Consider the following 19,299-nt stretch of genomic DNA (forward strand, 5'->3'; position numbering starts at 1 on the left):
TTTTTCCACTATCACCCCTGTGGACATGTTTTCACTGATCAAATTCTCCGATATTTCATGATCTCCTCGTCAAAACCTACTTTGTTTCTTACTCTTTCATTTGACAGTCGCCATTTTGAATCTAAACGCTCGTTTGAGAATCACGTGAGGTGTCAATAATTAATTAAGTGATCACTTTCACCGGTGTCCACCATTATCGACACCCTGTGGAATTACTGTAAGGGACATTGGCAATGGTTATGGATCGAGCTTTGTGTAACATTGTTGAAGTCAATGAAGTACTTTAAAAAAATAAATAAATAAGTGCTGTGGATTTTTTTATTTTTTTTAAATTTTTTTCTGATTCATAACAGAATGGAACGTTTATAGAGTATTAGACCAGAATTAAATTCCTAGCATACTGTATAAAAAAAAAAAAAAGACATGCTTGAAATATTCAGATTTTTCTATTCCATTCAGAATTTTTATTTTTTTTTCCAGTTTGTTCAGTTTGTTGTAAATATCGACCACGTTTGGTTCGAGGAATGACATGCGACCTTTGACCTGGATTGTCATGTGGTTACAATGTCAATTGGCTGTTTACTGGTAAACTACAAAACTAGAAATTAATACAAACAACAACAACAAATGATGAACAAAATGTGATCTACGAAAATACTTAAGTGGAACAAAAAGATTTTCTGACGCAGGTTAAACATTGTTCATTTGTTTACAAACTTTAGAATTACTTCCTCATTTACGTAAACACCGACATCCAGATATTTATATAAAAGATATTTTGTACTAGGGTGGCACGGTGGTGTAGTGGTTAGCGCTGTCGCCTCACAGCAAGAAGGTCCGGGTTCGAGCCCCATGGCCGGCGAGGGCCTTTCTGTGTGGAGTTTGCATGTTCTCCCCGTGTCCGTGTGGGTTTCCTCCGGGTGCTCCGGTTTCCCCCACAGTCCAAAGACATGCAGGTTAGGTTAACTGGTGACTCTAAATTGACCGTAGGTGTGAATGTGAGTGTGAATGGTTGTCTGTGTCTATGTGTCAGCCCTGCGATGACCTGGCGACTTGTCCAGGGTGTACCCCGCCTTTCGCCCGTAGTCAGCTGGGATAGGCTCCGGCTTGCCTGCGACCCTGTAGAAGGATAAAGCGGCTAGAGATAATGAGACGAGAAGTCTTTTCTACTTTTGCAACGGCCAAAAGATCGTTAAGGTGTCGATAATTGCAGCCGCCACTTGATCTCATCTCCTGTGATGTGGCCGGATGGATGAAATGAATGAATTAATTATAGGAGTTGTGTAAGCCGTTCGTGTTTGACTGCTGTAAAGGGTGTTCTGTTGTTACCCAGGTAAATATCAGCACGTACTTTTCTCATGGAGTACCTTTTTCAAACGCATTTGTTCACATCAGCTCCGTTTCTGGACGAGTGACTCTCCAGCGTCTGCTTCATTTAATCAGTCTGGGATGCCATGTCTGACATTTTTCACTCCAACTGAAAAGTATCCTATCTCTCTTAAGACCAAAGAGGGATTTGAACTGTTCACGGTCTCAAATCGCACATTCCGAAGTCATGCAGAGTCTCCGCTGGAGCATGAACTGTCCAAACCAGAGTGTTTCGAGACTCTAGTTTTCTGACTAACCTGCTGGAAGAGTTTCTGTGCATAAATTATATTTATTCCACAAGAGAAGGAAAGTGTAGTATATAAAGGGTGCAGTCTTCTGAATTAAAAGTCATTTGTCACTTAATGTAAGTGTATTTTAATAAAATCTTGGTTTTTAATATCATGAAAGAACCAGGACTGGATGATGTAGTGGAAAACCCTGGTGAAAATCTTTCAAGGACCTGTAAAGGTCGTTGAGGATCTCAAGAAAGATCCTCAAAAGATCTTCAAGGATCTTTTAAAATTCTCGCCAGCATCTTCAAGGACCTGCAAAGATCTTTTAACATCTTGCCAAGACCTTTAAGGATCTTTTAGAATTCTTGGCAAGATCTTCAAGGATTTGCAAAGCTCTTTGAACTTCTCGCCAAGATCTTCAAGGATCTTTTTTTAAATTCTTGGCAAGCTCTTCAAGGCTCTACAAAGATCTTTTAACTTCTTGCCAGGATCTTCAAAGTTCTTTTTCAAGGATCTTTTAGAATTCTTGGCAAGATCTTCAAGGATTTGCAAAGCTCTTTGAACTTCTCGCCAAGATCTTCAAGGATCTTTTTTTAAATTCTTGGCAAGCTCTTCAAGGCTGTACAAAGATCTTTTAACTTCTTGCCAGGATCTTTAAAGGTCTTTTTCAAGCTTTTCAAGGATCTTTAGAATTCTTGGCAAGATCTTCAAGGATCTGCAAAGCTCTTTGAACTTCTCGCCAAGATCTTTAAGAATCTACAAGGATCTTTCAAATTGTTGACAAGATCTTTAAGTTTCTTGTAGATCTTGACAAGAATATTAAACAAAAACCACGTTCAGTTCTAAACAAAACCATTCTTTATTGATGCCATCATAACATATATGAACACAAGGTTATGTTGAGCATTCAGGAAAAAGCAAACAGATTGATGAGAATATTATGTTGCCATCTGTTTTCCTTTTGCTGTGTTCACACTTATACCGGTACGAAAGTGGTATAACTGTATCGATACAAAGTGTACCGGTACAGTTTAGTGCATCTGTCCACACTAGCGAGAAATGTTTGTGGTTTTCTTTCACGGAAGTTGAAATGGGCGTGCGCGAAATGTTTCCGTGGTTACCGAGTAACTTCCTTCCGAGAATATATGGCATCCGTTATTTCGAGATCTCGAGAAAACAAAACAATTATTTCATGATCTCAGCTGGATCACTGTATCTCCGTCGGTAGAGACGAAGCCGGGCCAGTCTTCTGCGGAGGTGCCGCAGACTAATTTTGAAATTATCCCTTATTAAAAGACTTAATGCAATCTCTCCCTGTGTCAACCCCTGATCAAAATATTGCCTTATTAGGTGATCGATTATTCCAGACATTCTAATGACCAAAGTTGCGTCTATACAGAATGAGAAACAGCCCCAAAGTCAGCATATCACAAGTCTCTTGGCGCACCTGAATGAACCATTTCTCAGCTGTTTACTCGAGATCATGAAATAATTTTGTTTTCTCGAGATCTCGGAATAACGGTTTTGTTTTCTCGAGATCCTGAATTAATTATGTCGTTATCTCGGGATAACAAGGTGAATAAAAAAAGGGTTATATGAAGGGCCTCTCTCGGCTTCCGTACGGATGAAACAACGTGTGTGTGCTTTTTGTTGTCAATGTACAGTCTGTATTTCCGGTGGTCATTTATTCAGTCGAATCGTATAAAACGCGCGAGGCAGTTGAGAAAGAAACAAACGAATCTCCGTTCTTCACTATTTTATTCAGCGAAGACATCGATTGAGGTGTGTGACTTTGCGCATGCGCATTATATTTGTATCGATACAGAACCGCTTCATCTGTCCACACTACAGCGAAGCGCTACAGTACTGATACTGTACCGGTACGAAACCCATACATTTGTGGGTTTCGTACCGATAGTTATACCGCTACAGTACCGGTATAGTTGCTAGTGTGGACAGGTGTTGCGGTACGAAAGTAGTTTCGTATCTGTACAAAATCCCGAGTGTGGACAGGGTATTTGTGTTATGGATGACTCACACCGAGGGTATTTTATTCTTGTATATTGACTTGCGTCGAAGCTGATGATTCAGTAGGTCATAATGATACAATCTACATATCGGTGTTTAATTTTCTCAACCAAGATTTTGATAAGTCTTCATTGACGACCTTTTATTTCATGACCCATTTGTGACCACAACGTAAAGGGGGGGGGGCTGAAAATTATGCCAAAATCTGTTCATTGACCTGACGGAGATGAGACGAAGTAGCTGTTTTTTTTTTTTTTTTTTATAAATGCAGGTGATTCAGGGGCCTGATGGAGCCGTCAAACTAGATGAAAAACGACCCATGGCACAAGGCACATTACTATTACATCACAGATACAGAGGTGCCAATTAGGGATGTCCCGATCCGATCACGTGATTGGAAATCGGGCCCAATCACATGGTTTCAGACTCGATCAGAATCGGGCATTGCCTCCCGATCAGGGATCGGATATATATCTATATAATATATTCTCATTTTTAGCACATCAATAGCTATGCGTTGGCACAGAGTGAGACCAGACCTCTTGTCTCAACACAGCAACATCAACGTGTGCGGCATGACATCACTTTGTAGCAGAGACGCTATCGGTTATTGGCTGCCTGTTGCCGGCAAAGTTGAACAGTTCGAAGCGGAAAGCAAAGCATGAGATCATTTTTTTTTTCGTTGGATGACAAAAGAAACGGGCTCAAACCTGAAAGGGTAGAAATGCTTGTTTTCATCAAGAAAAACGTTCATTTCCTTAATTTAAATTACTGTATACCACTGTGAGATGCGTTCTTAAAAGCAAATTACCAGCACTGTGGCCAGGGCTCGAAATTAACTTTTTTTCTTTGTCCCCCCCAGTGGTCCCGAATTCTGTGTTGTATTGTCCCGAATGGAAGCAATAGTGTCCCCATTTTTTTCCTCTCTGAAATAACCAGTGGTTAATATTATCATATGAAGTTACTATTATATTTGTAACGATGCGATTTTGAACCCTTTATATCATTTTTACAATAAGTCACAAGACACAAGCGACACATGTCCTATACATCATCTACTTCAAAATTACAGTTATTGCATTTTCAGTTTATTAAACTTTGGCGATCTCACTGTATGAATAGATACCCGTTTATTTAAAGGGGCCAACTAGCTCATTCAGAAAATGTTTCAACTCCCTACATCTGCAGTACACTTTAGCTGAAAATAAGACCCCTTTTATGTTCATTTCATCTACTTGTACCTTGAATATCTGTTGGCATTTATAAGGCCAGCTTATCATTTTCACCATTACCGTTATCCATTTTTATGAACTTTCCGTTATCCATTACCGTTATCCATTTTTATGAACTTTCCGTTATCCATTTTTATGAACTTTCCGTTATCCATTTTATGAACTTTCGCTGCCGGGTGCAAATGTTAGCACCATCAGCATAGTGGCAGGTCCGAGCCTAGTTGTGCTGCTGACTGACTAAACTTTCTGAACTAGAAAGACACCAAGAAAACTCACTTATTCTGTTGAACGGTATCTTCCGTCAGTATCATCCACATCATTGCTGTTGTATTTTATAACGTGTCTAACAGTGTTCATTCAGTTCATTCAGTTGCTCGCGTTGCCTGCAGACCAGGCGATGACACTTTGGATCCTGAAGGTCCCGGAGACGTTATGTCTGGGCTTTCAGTTTCTTCCCCGCGGTCGGTCCGCTTCAACCACTTCAGCATTTTTGTTCTGGCAAGAGTCGGCGCAGCGTGTGCGCTAGCAATTCCATTCCAAGTCCATATAATGCGGACTCCGGCCGAAGATTCTAGAACAGAATGCGCTGCTCTGTAGCCTACGGATGCAGGTGCATCGAAAGTGTAGCTACTATGTATTTTTCGCTGTTAACGTTTTAAAATTAAAATTGACAAATTAGGTGAATGTCTACGTATGTGTTACGGCTTTGTAAATAATATTAACGTAGAACTTTTTTTCTAGATCTATTTTTTTCCATTGTCCCGGGATTGTCCCAGATATGATAATTTTGTGTCCCGATGACATTTTTTATGGTCCCCGGGACGTCGGGACACCGTTAGTTTCGAGCGCTGACTGTGGCACTTTTACTTTTTTATTTGTTTACGTTCCTGCCAGGTATTTTAAAGGTCCCATGGCATGGTGGTTTGTTGATGCTTTAAACGGGCTCGTGGAGGTTTCCGGATGTTATATCCGCAGCCTTTCTCGAAATGAACCCTCGGCACGTAAATATAGCCTCCTGGGAGAAAGCCCCATTTCAGCGCTTTTCCCAGTGCGTCGTTTTGCTAATGAGAAGCAGGAGGCGGGGAAGGGTAGAGGGTGGGGGCGGGCCGGAGGGGGAGGGGCTTGACCAAGCTGCACGCACACATACTCGCTGCTATCAGCGCCTGTAGCCATGCTGCTAAGACAAAACCCCGTTCTCCCTCGGACTCCTTTCGTAAACTCAACGTGACAGAGAGTGAGAGTGTTCGGAGTGGTAGTTTATGAACGTATGATACCCTAGGCTTGAACACGCACTCCATAACCAAAGAGGATAGAAGCAGCAACTACAGCAACATAGCGCTTATCCAACAGAAGACATGCATTGCGGAGCAATAGTCAAACATAAGCTCATAAGTTACAGTCAATTTCCAGACTAAACTCAGTTTAACAGAGCATGCTGCATGCTCTTTAGTTTTGTAGCGCAGATTACCTGGCTAACTGCAGGAAGCGGTTAGCTGCACAGCTAATGTAGCCATTGCTAGGCTAACGCACCGATTTTAAAACACGGCAAAACGACCAGTTATACACTTACTTGTTCGGTGTTTGTTGCTGATGCGGCAGGGATGCTTGGTACGGACCCAGGCTTCAGTGACAGTTGATGTGCAAAACCTGCCCTGTACTGTCCCAAGTTGTGGAAACATTCCTCAGGAAAATGCTTCCGACAAACATACACCGTCTTAGGTAGACTCGACGGCGTATTATTGAAGTCAATAAAATTAAGCCACTGCATCTTCAGGGGCTCTCCCGTCGGCAGTAAAAACAGACTCTTTTCTGTGTTGTCACATCCATGTACAGCGCAATTTCCATGTTTCGCTCGCTTAGGTGATGCCATGTTGTTGTGTCCTCTATGGTCTCCTCACTACAACTGGATGGGCAATCCATACAGTGGGTGGGAATCCAGAGGGGGGGCGTGGGGATCATCTCCCTTGCTGACGTAGTAAAGGGAAGAGCTCATCAACGCGCCGTTTTGACGCGCCATTCTCAAATGTTGGGCATAGTTTGGTTTACACATTATGAAATTTCTAGCCACTGGGGTGACTTAAGAAGGTCAGAGGAACTCATTTTAATGTTAAAAAACCTCAAAGTGAAAATTTCATGCCATGGGACCTTTTTAAGGTTATTTTTTAAATTTGTTATTTATTGTTCAAACTGCCTCACGTAAGTGCTCTGTTTGCTAACGGAGTTGTTGGATGTTAAAATAAGGTGTTAAATAAAAAATGAGGAACATCCTGGATCCGTTTCTTTCCTCGTCTTTATTATTTTTTATGGATTATAAGAAGTATCGGATCGGGACTCGGTATCGGCAGATACACAAAATCAAATGATCGGTATCGGATCGGAGGGCAAAAAAAACCTGATCGGGACATCCCTAGTGCCAATCATTACGATTTCGCCGTAATCATTACGATTTTCAAAGTAAATTCTGCAATTACTATTTTGGCTCTAATTGTTCTGATATTGAGAATTTCTTACATCGGGACATCATAGTCGACCGTTCCACAGGTGGCGCTTCCGCATTTTTTTTTTTTTTTTTTCCCCAGAGTAGTATAATTTACAATTATTGGTCGAAAAACAAGTCCACAATAACCATTGACCAATAGAATTCAATCTTATGTCTAGCGTGAATCTGGACGCCATGCTGCTTGTTTATCAAGTCATGGGATTTCTTTTTCAGTTTAAATTTTTGAAGTATAATTACGTCGAGCGAAAAGGATAGTAAACCTAAAGCCCGTAGACCAACAAAAACAGTTAACCAAAAGTTCCATAAGGAGTACACTGATGAATTTAATTTCATCATCCCTTCTAAGCAGTCAGTTCACCACGCTTTCTGCTCGACATGTCGAGTAGACACATCTATATCCCATGGGGGTACGTGCGACATACGACGGCATGTTAATACCGAAGGACACAAGGGTAACGCCGAAACTCTTGGGAGCAATAAGAGAATATCGGATATTTTCGTGAAGTCCAACAGTGACTTGGATGCCAAGGTGACGAAGGCAGCGGTTATGTTCACGAACTTCATTGTGGAACATAATCTGCCCATTGCCGTTGCAGACCACGCTGGACAACTTTTCAAGAAAATGTTTTCTGATTCAGAGATTGCGAAAAAGGTCAGTTTATTATTCAACTTTTTTCAGTGATTAATTAGCAATTATTAGGATCAGTTAGAAGTGTCCGGGGTGGGAGATCTCGTCAATTTGAACCATATTTTACACCCTCCAAATTAGGGATGTTAACCGATGACCGTTTGACCGATGGTTGACCGAATCAACGTCAACCGGTTAATTTTTTTTTTTTTGGTTGTCGGTTAAAAAAAAAAAAAATCAATCGTTTTGAAGCTGCCGATTTTGGAGCGGAGAACCTGGCATTCTGTGTTGTAAACACTTGGGGCATGCCATGCGGTGTAAGGACGACAGCTGACAAATCAGAAACACCCATTCAGTCATGTCCCGCCCCAGTTGAAGACAACTGACAAATCAGAAACACCCATTCAGTCATGTCCCGCCCTCCTGCCCCAGTTGAAGACAGCTGCCACTCGGCGAAAGAAAAGTGTAGACACAGACTTTTCAGCTTACAAATTACTTTTTTTTTTTTTTAATTATTATTAGAAGGCACATGGAGTTTAGTCCTGCCTTGGCCAGTGCATTCTGAAAGTATGTTTCGGTCTGTAGCCAACAATGCATGTTATTGCAGATCAGATCTCTCCACACAAACTAAAGGAAGGCGCAGATGCCGACTTTTTCACGGCTGAATCGTGCAGATCCGATTTTTTTTTTTTTTTTTTTTTTAGGGGGGGCGTTGGAGTGTCTGAATAATTTCATCAGAGTAAATTCTGTATTAAAATTATAAGCAAATGCTGTTGAAATTATTCAGACACTCCAACACGCCCCCCCCCCCCCCCCCCCCCAAAAAAAAAAAAAAATCGGATCTGCATGATTCAGCCGTGAAAAAGGTGGCATCCGCCAAAAGGCGCGCTGTTTGCATCCCTGTTAAACTCATAGGTTAACCGGCTAATGAGGCTTGGTGGTTGGTCAAGATTTTTTTTAGTTTTCGCCATCCCTACTCCAAATAGGCAAATACCCTGAATAATCATTTAAATAATTCAACAATTTACTATTTTATTATATGTCTGCTGTGAGTAAAATATTAATATAAAAAAAGGCAAAAAAATAATCTGGTAGTCATTGCTTTCTTCTACAAGTATATGACCAAGTTTAAAATATGTATTTTTTTTCAATTGTAAAGTGGTGTGTGTGTGTGTGTGTGTGTGTGTGTGTGTGTTTTTTTTTTTTTTTTGGGGGGGGGGGACAATGGTTTTATAATGATTTTAGATATAAAATTGTTGCAATCATTTGTAATGTGACCTGTCAATAGGGGTGTTCACACGGCACATATTTGCATCGATGCTGCACCGATGTATTTTGTTGCGATATATCTTACACCGGTGTAAATTTTGTGGAGCGTTCACACGTCACAAACCTGCTTACTAGAGAGAAGCGTGTTAGCACCGGCGCAGCCCCACTCGCGTTCACACGGCAGTTTTTGCGACCGTGCTATACGATAGGAATAATGCGGAAATGAAATATGCGCATGCGTGAAAATGTACTTCCTTTTCCCGGTTGTCATGGCATCACCAAGCGCCGGGAAAACAACGTGGATGAAGACACCAGTGTTGCCAGATACTGCTGACATTTTCCAGCCCAAAATATGTTCAAAACCGCCCAATCTGGCAACACTGGAAGACACGCAGTTCTGTTGTTGTTGATATTCGCCATTTTGGAAGTGCAAAATACCAGGATGCAAATTATGCAATGCCCGTATGTAATCAACTCTCCTCACGCGTAGCGAGTCTACCCCTGTAGCGTTCAGACGGCCCATTTTATATCGGTGCTGCCCCGCAAACTAGCATTTACTCCAGAGTAAATTTCTTAAACCACCTCCCGAACAGGGTTAGATTTGCACCGGTTTAAGCAGCTTTCAGGGGCGACACCGCTATAACTTTGTACCATGTGAATGCTCTACCGGGGCAGCCCCGGTGCTACACCGGAGTAAAAGTTGCCGTATGAACACCCCTAATAATATTGTTACTATAATTTTTGATACAGGAAAAATAAAGATGATACTTCCTACTTTTTTCTAATACAAAGTTATTAAGCAAATAATGTAATCCGCACTCGCCGTTCGCGTTGGATCATTATGATATGGGATCACTAAAGGTTGGCACCTCTGCAAATAATGACTAATTTGACAACATTTTATTTAATTAAGTTCAAAAACCATCAGGCTTGTAGGATTCAAGTCCAGGACTCGTGCCCTAATTTTAAGGACTCGTGACTTGACTCGGACTGGAGCACTAATGACTCGGACTCATGCATTAAGTGCATTTGGACTCGTAAATTGGAGACTTTTTTTTGGTAACGTGCCATAATAATTTGCCATAACCTGTTTATATCTACATTAATTTTTGTACTAATCTCGCGCGCCTTGGCACGTGCATTAGATAGACTCTCGGGCGCGCTCCAGACACCGTATGCGCCAAGCGGACTCTCGCGCGCACCGTAAATGACTCGCACCTGCACAGGACTAAGGTGCAGTCAGCACGCCGATGTAAAAACCATGAAAACACACTTACTTTGCGAAGTATTGAGTTGCGTTGCTGATACATTACCGAGCCTTATTTCCTTGTTTGATTTCCTGTTTCTCGTCTTTGATTCTGCCGAGTCTACGATAGCCTGTTTGTGCCTCGCTCGATCTGTCGCCCGTTTTACGATTTTGCCTGCCGTTCTAGATTGTTTACCGTCTTCACTTGTTAATAAACACACCTCCTACACTGACATCCATCTTCCAACCATCTCTGACCGAATACTTCACACTCCCTGATAAAGAGAAGCACATTCACCTGTTCATACGTCATGTTCAGGAACAAACTAACGTTAATGGCGCTGAAACAGCCACCGTCAAATGGTGCGGTTAGAGACTTGGACTTGAACACTGGGGACTCAAGGTTTAGTGACTCAACTACAACACTGAAAAATATGCATTAAGAGCTGTCTTAAATACATCCATATTTGGAGCAGTGGGAACTACAGATGTTGGTTGAGTTCCACATCCTGCTTGTTCTAGGAACATTGGAGCTTGGTGTTAGACTTTGGTATCTTCCCAACATACAGGTGGCCACCCGCAGTTGATCGAGTTCCTCTTCCTTGTCCAGGGTGTACCCTGCCTCTCACCCGTAGTCAGCTGGGATAGGCTCCAGCTCACCTGCGACCCTGTAGAACAGGATAAGCGGCTACAGATAATGAATGGACGGATGGAGGCAATATTCTGGTCCGCTTGACTGATGGTTGCAGGAAGTAATGACGGTAGAAAATACACAGTGAAGCGATGATTGATTCTCCTGTGGTCCAGTGGGAAGATGCCCAACTTACAGGGTCATCAATGTTTAAAAGGCAGAGAACTTTCCTCTGCAGTCTGGATAATGACTTTAGTGCCGTGGTACCTGCTCCACTCCATATTGGGGAAGCATACTCCATGAGCTGTCGAACCTTGTAAATGGTGACGTGAGCTTGTAGGGGAACTAGATTTCTTGTTCGACCTAAGATGTATATTCTCTTTGCTGTTTTGGCGATGCCCAGTATGTTCTGAGTCCATGACCGGGTGTTGGTGATGGTGACCCTGAGCAGGGTTCTGTTTTGCACAGGTTTCAGCTTACTTTTCATAAAAAAGAGGAGAGGAGGGTGACTTTTGGATTCGCTTTCTGCAATTCCCATGCTCAAGGGAATTTTCACAGCCAGGAGAAATATCCTTCAGCAAAATCCATTACAGTGGATCCGTTGCCTTTCCTGTTTGGTGTTCCTGACCAGAATTGAGGGAATCCGCCTTGCTAGGTTTGGTCACAGTTTTCCCAGTGCTCCTGGAGTCTAATGCCGCTTTTCCACTACCAACGCGGCTGAGCCGTGCCATGCTGAGTTGGGCTGAGTCGAGCTGAGTGGGGCTGTTGGAGTTGCATTTTGACTACAACCGCGCTGAACCGTGCTGGCTGGAAGTGGGTGGACACATTGGGTGGAGTTAGTGAAAGTGGGTGGACGTCACGTGATGTCGTTAGGCGGCGCAAACAGTGACATCAGTGACCTTTTAAGCGGTAGTCTCACGACCCGGATAGTAAACAATAAACATGGAGGACATGGAGTCGTTAGTGTTGCTGGTCTTGGTGCTGTGGCTTGTTGTCACCGACAACGCCAACAGATACTGGCAAGAGCGTATAGATGAGGCGAGGCGCATAAGGCTTCAGAAATTCTCGTAATTCGTAATTCTTCTTCTTCCGGGTTTACGGTGTTTACAGATCCCAGCGTGCTCGCGGGGCGTGTGTGGGCATGTGAGGACACTCCTCCTCACCAATCAGTGCACAGGGGAGTGTCTGCTCACGCCCCTAGCCCCACTCGGCTTGGTTTGGCTCGCTTCAGCCCCACTCCAAAACCGTGCAAGTTTTGAGTGCTGAGTAGGGCTGAAGCGAGCTGAGTCGTGCTGCTCGGAGGTAGTCGAAATGCGAGCCGTGTCAGGCTGAAGTGAGCTGAAAAAGGGTAGTGGAAAAGGGCCATAATAGATCTGAGTTGGGACATACACACATGGCATTGGTCTGAATCAAGTCCATCCATCCGTCCATTCATTATCTGTAGCTGCTTATCCTGTTCTACAGGGTCGCAGGCGAGCTGGAGCCTATCCCAGCTGACTACGGGCGAAAGGCGGGGTACACCCTGGACAAGTCGCCAGGTGCTGACACACAGACAAAAACAACCATTCACACTCACATTCATGCCTACGGACAATTTTAGAGCCACCAGTTAACCTAACCTGCATGTCTTTGGACTGTGGGGGAAACCGGAGCACCCGGAGGAAACCCACGTGGACATGGGGAGAACATGCAAACTCCACACAGGAAGGCCCTCGCCGGCCGCTGGGCTCGAACCCAGAACCTTCTTGCACCACCATGCCGCCCCTGAATCAAGTCACACATTTAAAATGAAAATCAGGGTCGTCGTCACTGTACAAAATGCCATCTTTACTCGATAACTAGCAGAACAGTAACAGAGTTGTGACTGGCTCCACGTAACTTCCATATAGCAGCAACGCCACTGGTCATGCCCCTCCAAAAAAAGCAAAAAAAAAAAAAATACCTTGACTAAAATTATGACTAAAATTAGACTAAAATTAAATTTGAGTTTGACTGACCACATTTTAGTCTTTTTTTTTTTTTTTTTTTAAATAAAAGCCAACTACAAGTTTCACTAAGGAACTAAAATGAAATGTTAAATTCTTGTCAAAATGAACCCTAACTGAAACGCAGTGTGGTGTATGTGGTGAAATCACAAACGTTATCTACAGTGGTGTTTTGTTTAATGGCGATTCCTCTGAAAAGCAGATCTTTCACCAAATTAAGATCCTCCACATTGCCCATCTTGACCAGAAGTCCTTATATTTACGATTATTTTCTCGGCCGGTCATCTCCGTATTCATATCAGTGGAAAGATCTTAACCAGTCTCATCATCTGAGGTTAAAGTCCCTCAGTGTTTAAACACGAGCCTCGTCATCTTGTCATTCCGCTGATCTCAAACCGTCGCGGAGTCGCTCGCTTGCTCTCTTCTGCTCTGTTGGAGAAGTTTATCTTTAATGTCTCGTTTTAACACTTTTTTTTTTTTTTTTGTCGTTTGTCTGTAGAGCGTGTACTTCTGCGTTTTGATGATGCCGTGACGGCGCAGGATCATGGTGGGCGTTTTTGAGGATGGATTAGGCTCCCGTTCGGTTCGGTACAGCAGGGGTTCTGAAGCGGTTTGGAGCAAAGGACTCCTCTAACTGTAAAATACCACAGGCCCCTTCAGTATGGATTTATTTTGTGTACGTGACCTTACGTTTTTCAAATAATATTTTCTGGTGTGATGGAGCTTTCTGTTCCCGAGCTTTCCACGGTCCGTGTGAGTTGGCTTCCTGCTTGGACTCTTGAACCTGTTCATGTGGGTTCAGAGTTCCAGCACTGTAATAAAGGGGGGAAGAGACTCCTGGACCCCCTGGTTTTCTCCGACTGCAGCAGGTTTGTACGGCCTGTCCCGGTTATCAGAAGGCCTCCGTGCCTTTCGAACCCTGTGCTGTTGGTACTCCTTTGTTTTTCTTTCTCTCTCTCGTGTTGTAAGCAGAACTCCACATCCTGTTCTGTGCAGCTGATTAGGACACTGCTGTGACGTGGCATTTGTTTGCTTTCTCTCTCTCTCTCTCTCTCTCTCTCTCTCCTCCTTTTTCTCTATCTGCCTTCCCCCCCCTCTCTCTCTATCTATCTCCCTCCTCCTTTTTCTCTATCTGCCTTTCCCCTCTCTCTCTCTCTCCTCTATCTGCCTGTCATCTCTTTCTCTCTGTCTCTCTCCTTTCTCTATCATCTCTCTCTCTCTCTCTCTCTCTCTCCTCTCTCTCCCCTTTCTCTACCTGCCTGTCATCTCTCTCTCTCCTTTCTCTTTCTGCCTGTCATCTCTCTCCTTTGTCTGTCTCTCTCCCTCTGCCTGTCCCCCCTCTCTCCTTTCTTTGTCTGTCTTTCTCTCCCCCTTTCTCTATCTGCCTGTCATATCTCTCTCTCCTTCCCCTTTCTCTGTCTGTCTGTCTGTCTGTCTCTCTCTCTCTCTCTCTCTGTCTGTCTCTCTCTCCCCTTTCTCCATCTGCCTGTTATCTCTCTCTCTCTCTCTCTCTCTCTCTCTCTCTCTCTGCCTGTCCTCCCTCCCCCCTTCTCTGTCTGCCTGTCATCTCTCTCTCCCCTTTCTCTATCTGCCTGTCATCTCGCTCTCTCTCTCTCTCTCTCTCTCTCTATCTGCCTGTCCCCCCTCCCCCCTTTCTCTGTCTGCCTGTCATCTCTCTCTCTCTCTCTCTCTCTCTGTCTCTTCTCTATCTGCCTGTCATCTCTCTCTCTCTGTCTCTCTCCTTTCTCTGTCTATCATCTCTCTCTCTCCTCTCTCCCCTTTCTCTATCTGCCTGTCATCTCTCTCTCTCTCTCTCCCCTTTCTCTATCTGCCTGTCATCTCTCTCTCCTTTCTCTTTCTGCCTGTCATCTCTCTCCTTTCTGTTTGTCTCTCTCCCTCTGCCTGTCCCCCCTCTCTCCTTTCTTTGTCTGTCTTTCTCTCCCTCTGCCTGTCATCTCTCTCTCCCCCTTTCTCTATCTGCCTGTCATATCTCTCTCTCCTTCCCCTTTCTCTGTCTGTCTCTCTCTCTCTCTCTCTCTCTCTCTCTCCCCCCTTTCTCTGTCTGTCTCTCTCTCCCCTTTCTCTGTCTGTCTCTCTCTCCCCTTTCTCCATCTGCCTGTCATCTCTCTCTCTCTCTCTCTCTCTCTGCCTGTCCCCCCTTCTCTGTCTGCCTGTCATCTCTCTCTCCCCTTTCTCTATCTGCCTGTCATCTCTCTCTCTCTCTCTCTCTCTCTCTCTGTATCTGCCTGTCCCCCCTCCCCCTTTCTCTGTCTGCCTGTCATCTCTCTCTCTCTCCCTCCTTTCTCTGTCTGCCTGTCATATCTCTCTCCTTTCTGTCTGTCTGTCTCTCTCCCTCTGCCTGTCCCCCCTCTCTCTCCTTTCTCTATCTGCCTATCATCTCTCTTTCTCCCTCTGCCTGTCATCTCTCTCTCTCTCTCTCTCTCTCTCTCTCTCTCTCCCCTTTATCTGCCTGCCCCCCCTCTCTCTCCCCCTTTCTCCCTCTGCCTGTCATCTCTCTCCCCTTTATCTGCCTGCCCCCCTCTCTCTCCCCCTTTCTCTATCTGCCTGTCATATCTCTCTCTCCCTCCCCTTTCTCTGTCTGTCTCTCTCTCTCTCTCTCTCTCTCCCCTTTCTCTATCTGCCTGTCATATCTCTCTCCTTTCTGTCTGTCTGTCTCTCTCCCTCTGCCTGTCCCCCCTCTCTCTCCTTTCTCTATCTGCCTATCATCTCTCTTTCTCCCTCTGCCTGTCATCTCTCTCTCTCTCTCTCTCCCCTTTATCTGCCTGCCCCCTCTCTCTCCCCCTTTCTCTATCTGCCTGTCATATCTATCTCTCCCTCCCCTTTCTCTCTGTCTCTCTCTCTCTCTCTCTCTCTCTCTCCCCTTTCTCTATCTGCCTGTCATATCTCTCTCCTTTCTCTGTCTGTCTCTCTCTCTCTGTCTCTCTCCTTTCTCTATCTGCCTATCATCTCTTTCTCTCTCCCTCTGCCTGTCATCTCTCTCTCTTCTTTCTCTTTCCCCTTTCTCTATCTGCCTGTCCCCTTTCTCTCCTCTTTGTCTCTCTATCTCTATCTGTCTGTCTCTCTCCCTCTCCCCTTTCTCTATCTGCCTATCATCTCTCTCTCTCTCCCCTTCTCTATCTGCCTGTCGTATCTTTGTTATAGTGTAATGACAATTTTTTTTTATACAGATAGTAATGAAAATGAGCAAAAATATTACAGAAATGAACATGCACGTGCGCACACACACAACTGACTGTGTGTGTGTGTGTGTGCTTTGCCTTTTTTTTTTTGTTAAAGTCTGAGACGTACCATGCTCTCACTACTCATTTCTGTACTCCTGTCACTTGGGGTGAAGGTGCAGCCTGGTGATGTGTGAGCTCGAGGAGGGTGTGGTTTGAGGTAGAGGATGATAAACCACACTCCTCCAACACGTACACCAATGAGCCAAAACATGACCACCTGCATAATAGGGTCCTCTGTGTATCACCCAACCCCACTGAGGCATGACTTCTACGAAACCTCTGAAAGTGTGCTGTGGTCTCCGTCACCGAGGCGGTAACAGAGATCCTTTAAGTCCTGTAAGGTGCAGGTTGGAGCCACTGTGGATCAGACTTACTGTTCCAGTACATCCCACAGATTCTTGACCGGATTGAGACCTGAGGAATTTGGAGGCTTAAAGTTCCTTAAATCTTTCCAGAAGAGTGTGTGCAGGAGCGCAGGGTGCAGTATCCTGCTGAAAGATCCTGCCATCAGGGAATACCATTGCCATGAATGTGCGTACCTGGACCACAGTGAGGTTTAGGGAGGTGGCGTGTGTCGAAGTGACGTCAACATGCCCAGAGCATCGTACACATGGGATCCTGTCTTTGACCCACTGATTCAGGTCTGCTAATCACTTTGCCTTTTCTTGGCTACTTCCTCGTCCTGATTTCGCAGCACAGCAGATTGTAATGTAAAAGAACGGTGCAGCAGAGCATCTATACAGAGCTGGATGGACAACTAACAAGATTCTAGAAGTGTATATGCTAATCATGAAGGGGAAAATGAGCATACATTCACCCTAAACTGTGTTTAATACAACCCCGATTCCAAAAAAGTTGGGACAAAGTGCAAATTGTAAATAAAAACGGAATGCAATAATTTACAAATCTCAAAAACTGATATTGTATTCACAATAGAACATAGACAACATATCAAATGTCGAAAGTGAGACATTTTGAAATTTCATGCCAAATATTGGCTCATTTGAAATTTCATGACAGCAACACATCTCAAAAAAGTTGGGACAGGGGCAATAAGAGGCTGGAAAAGTTAAAGGTACAAAAAAGGAACAGCTGGAAGACCAAATTGCAACTCATTAGGTCAATTGGCAATAGGTCATTAACATGACTGGGTATAAAAAGAGCATCTTGGAGTGGCAGCGGCTCTCAGAAGTAAAGATGGGAAGAGGCTCACCAATCCCCCTAATTCTGCGCTGATGTAGGTTGAATTGGGATTAATTAAATTATAAATTATGTGATAATTGATAATTAAATTAATCAATTTATAAATAAAGATCAGTCTCATAAAATCTTAAATTATTAATCTTAATACTCACCGTGAATGGTTACACTCAAGATTAATGGTAGCTCTGTATTAGATGGGAAACCCAGTTGTATACAAAAGCTAAATTCTGAAGGAAAAAGGAGTTCTAAATAGTTGACCTTGTGAATAAACAACAGGAACAAGTAAAATGCAATTCAATTTTATTAGCTTTTATTTGTCTACTACTCACTAATAATAATAAACTCAAAATACATTCAATGTCAGCAAAGGTAATAACAAGACAAAACAATGGAACAATTACACCTGGACTATAAATTTGAGGGAAAGAGAGAGAGAAAGAGAGAAGGAAAAAAAAAAGAAAAGAATCCCTTGTGTGTGCGTGTGTGTGAGGCTAGGGCAAGCCGATGCGTGTGTGTGTGACCTAGCTTGTCGTTAGCTAAAACAAAGGAATGTTAGCTAAAACAAAGGAATGTTAGCTAAATAGAACAAAGGATTAGCTCTGTGGCTAATGTGTGCTTTGTGTGTGTATCTGTGGGCAGATGCTAATGCTAGCCACTCTGGCAATGCTTAAACAAAATGGCGGTCAGTGCCTAGGTGTCGTATCACAGGTAACTCAATGAGGAAGGTATCAAAATGGCGTCGGAAAAATGGCGCCTGCAGGCCTAGTCGAGAACACAAGCCTACCAGCTAGCAATAAGTTGCTAAGGAGAATCTGACCACGCTACAGCTGGATCCAAACACTGCACTTAACAACAATTTCCAACAGACTATCTAGGCAAAGAACTCAACGCGAGAGAGAGAGAGAGAGAAAGAGTGTGAGAGAGTGTGTATATGTGTTGGATGGAGAGAACTAGGCCTTGTAGCGGTCTAGCCTCGGAGCTTAAAATAACAAACTTGTCGCTGCGCTGCTAATCAGATAGGGAAGCTAGCAATGGAGTTAAGGAAAGATATCATGCAAGATACCCTGTCTAACAAGTTCAAAGAAAAAAAACAGAACCAAAACAAACAATAAAAACAAACAAACAATAAAAACAAACAAACACCTTCCGTGTCTGAGCGGGTATGCTAAATAGCTCAAAGCTTAAACATGACCCTAACAACCATCTGAATAAGCTACAAATTAAAAATTTGCCCAAGTGCCTACTCAATGCGATGGAAGTTCTTTCTCCGATGTCCGCGCTGAGGGTCGCAGTCCGAGGAGAGGAGGTTAGCGGCGCGTTGCGTCCAACCGCGGCTAACGAAGCAGGGAGATGAAGGCCTAGCTGGCCCACGGTGCTTCAGGAGAAACCTCCGGTGATGCGTCGACGAGGAAAAGGCTGAGAGGAGCGAAGCTGTCCGCAAATGCCTCTTAGCGTGGAAAACTACTTAACTGTAGTTAAACTTTGCAAAGGTTTAGAATCAAAACCACTATATCGCTGAAACTTAGCGGGTCGTTCAAAAGTTCGGCCGAAACTAATTTGAACAGGCTGTTCTCAGACAATAGCGGTTAGTCTCAACACTGTAGGCGAGCGTGCCTACAATCCGTCCGACCACTCCAGTAGTCAGAACATGAGAGAGCGAATCGAGGCGCTCTCGATACAGTTAAAGCAGTTCCACTTCACGTCACATCCGGGTGGAGCGCGCAAGGAAATTGT

General features: G+C 43.8%; 1 protein-coding gene across 2 annotated transcripts in view; it reads left to right on the plus strand.

The window, feature by feature from the left end:
* nck1b (NCK adaptor protein 1b) overlaps positions 1 to 19,299 on the plus strand; it is a 215,461-nt gene that overhangs the window by 45,516 nt on the left and 150,646 nt on the right. The window contains exon 1 of one of the 2 annotated variants that reach the window (XM_060922532.1): positions 13,779 to 13,796. The exons of the other annotated variant lie outside the window; for it this stretch is intronic. The gene's annotated coding sequence lies outside the window, so the exon portion shown is untranslated. Of the gene's footprint in view, positions 1 to 13,778; positions 13,797 to 19,299 lie in introns of those variants that run through there. 2 annotated transcript variants of the gene reach the window in all.

This window comes from Neoarius graeffei, chromosome 5, assembly GCF_027579695.1.
Source record: "Neoarius graeffei isolate fNeoGra1 chromosome 5, fNeoGra1.pri, whole genome shotgun sequence".
Lineage (NCBI taxonomy): Eukaryota > Metazoa > Chordata > Actinopteri > Siluriformes > Ariidae > Neoarius > Neoarius graeffei.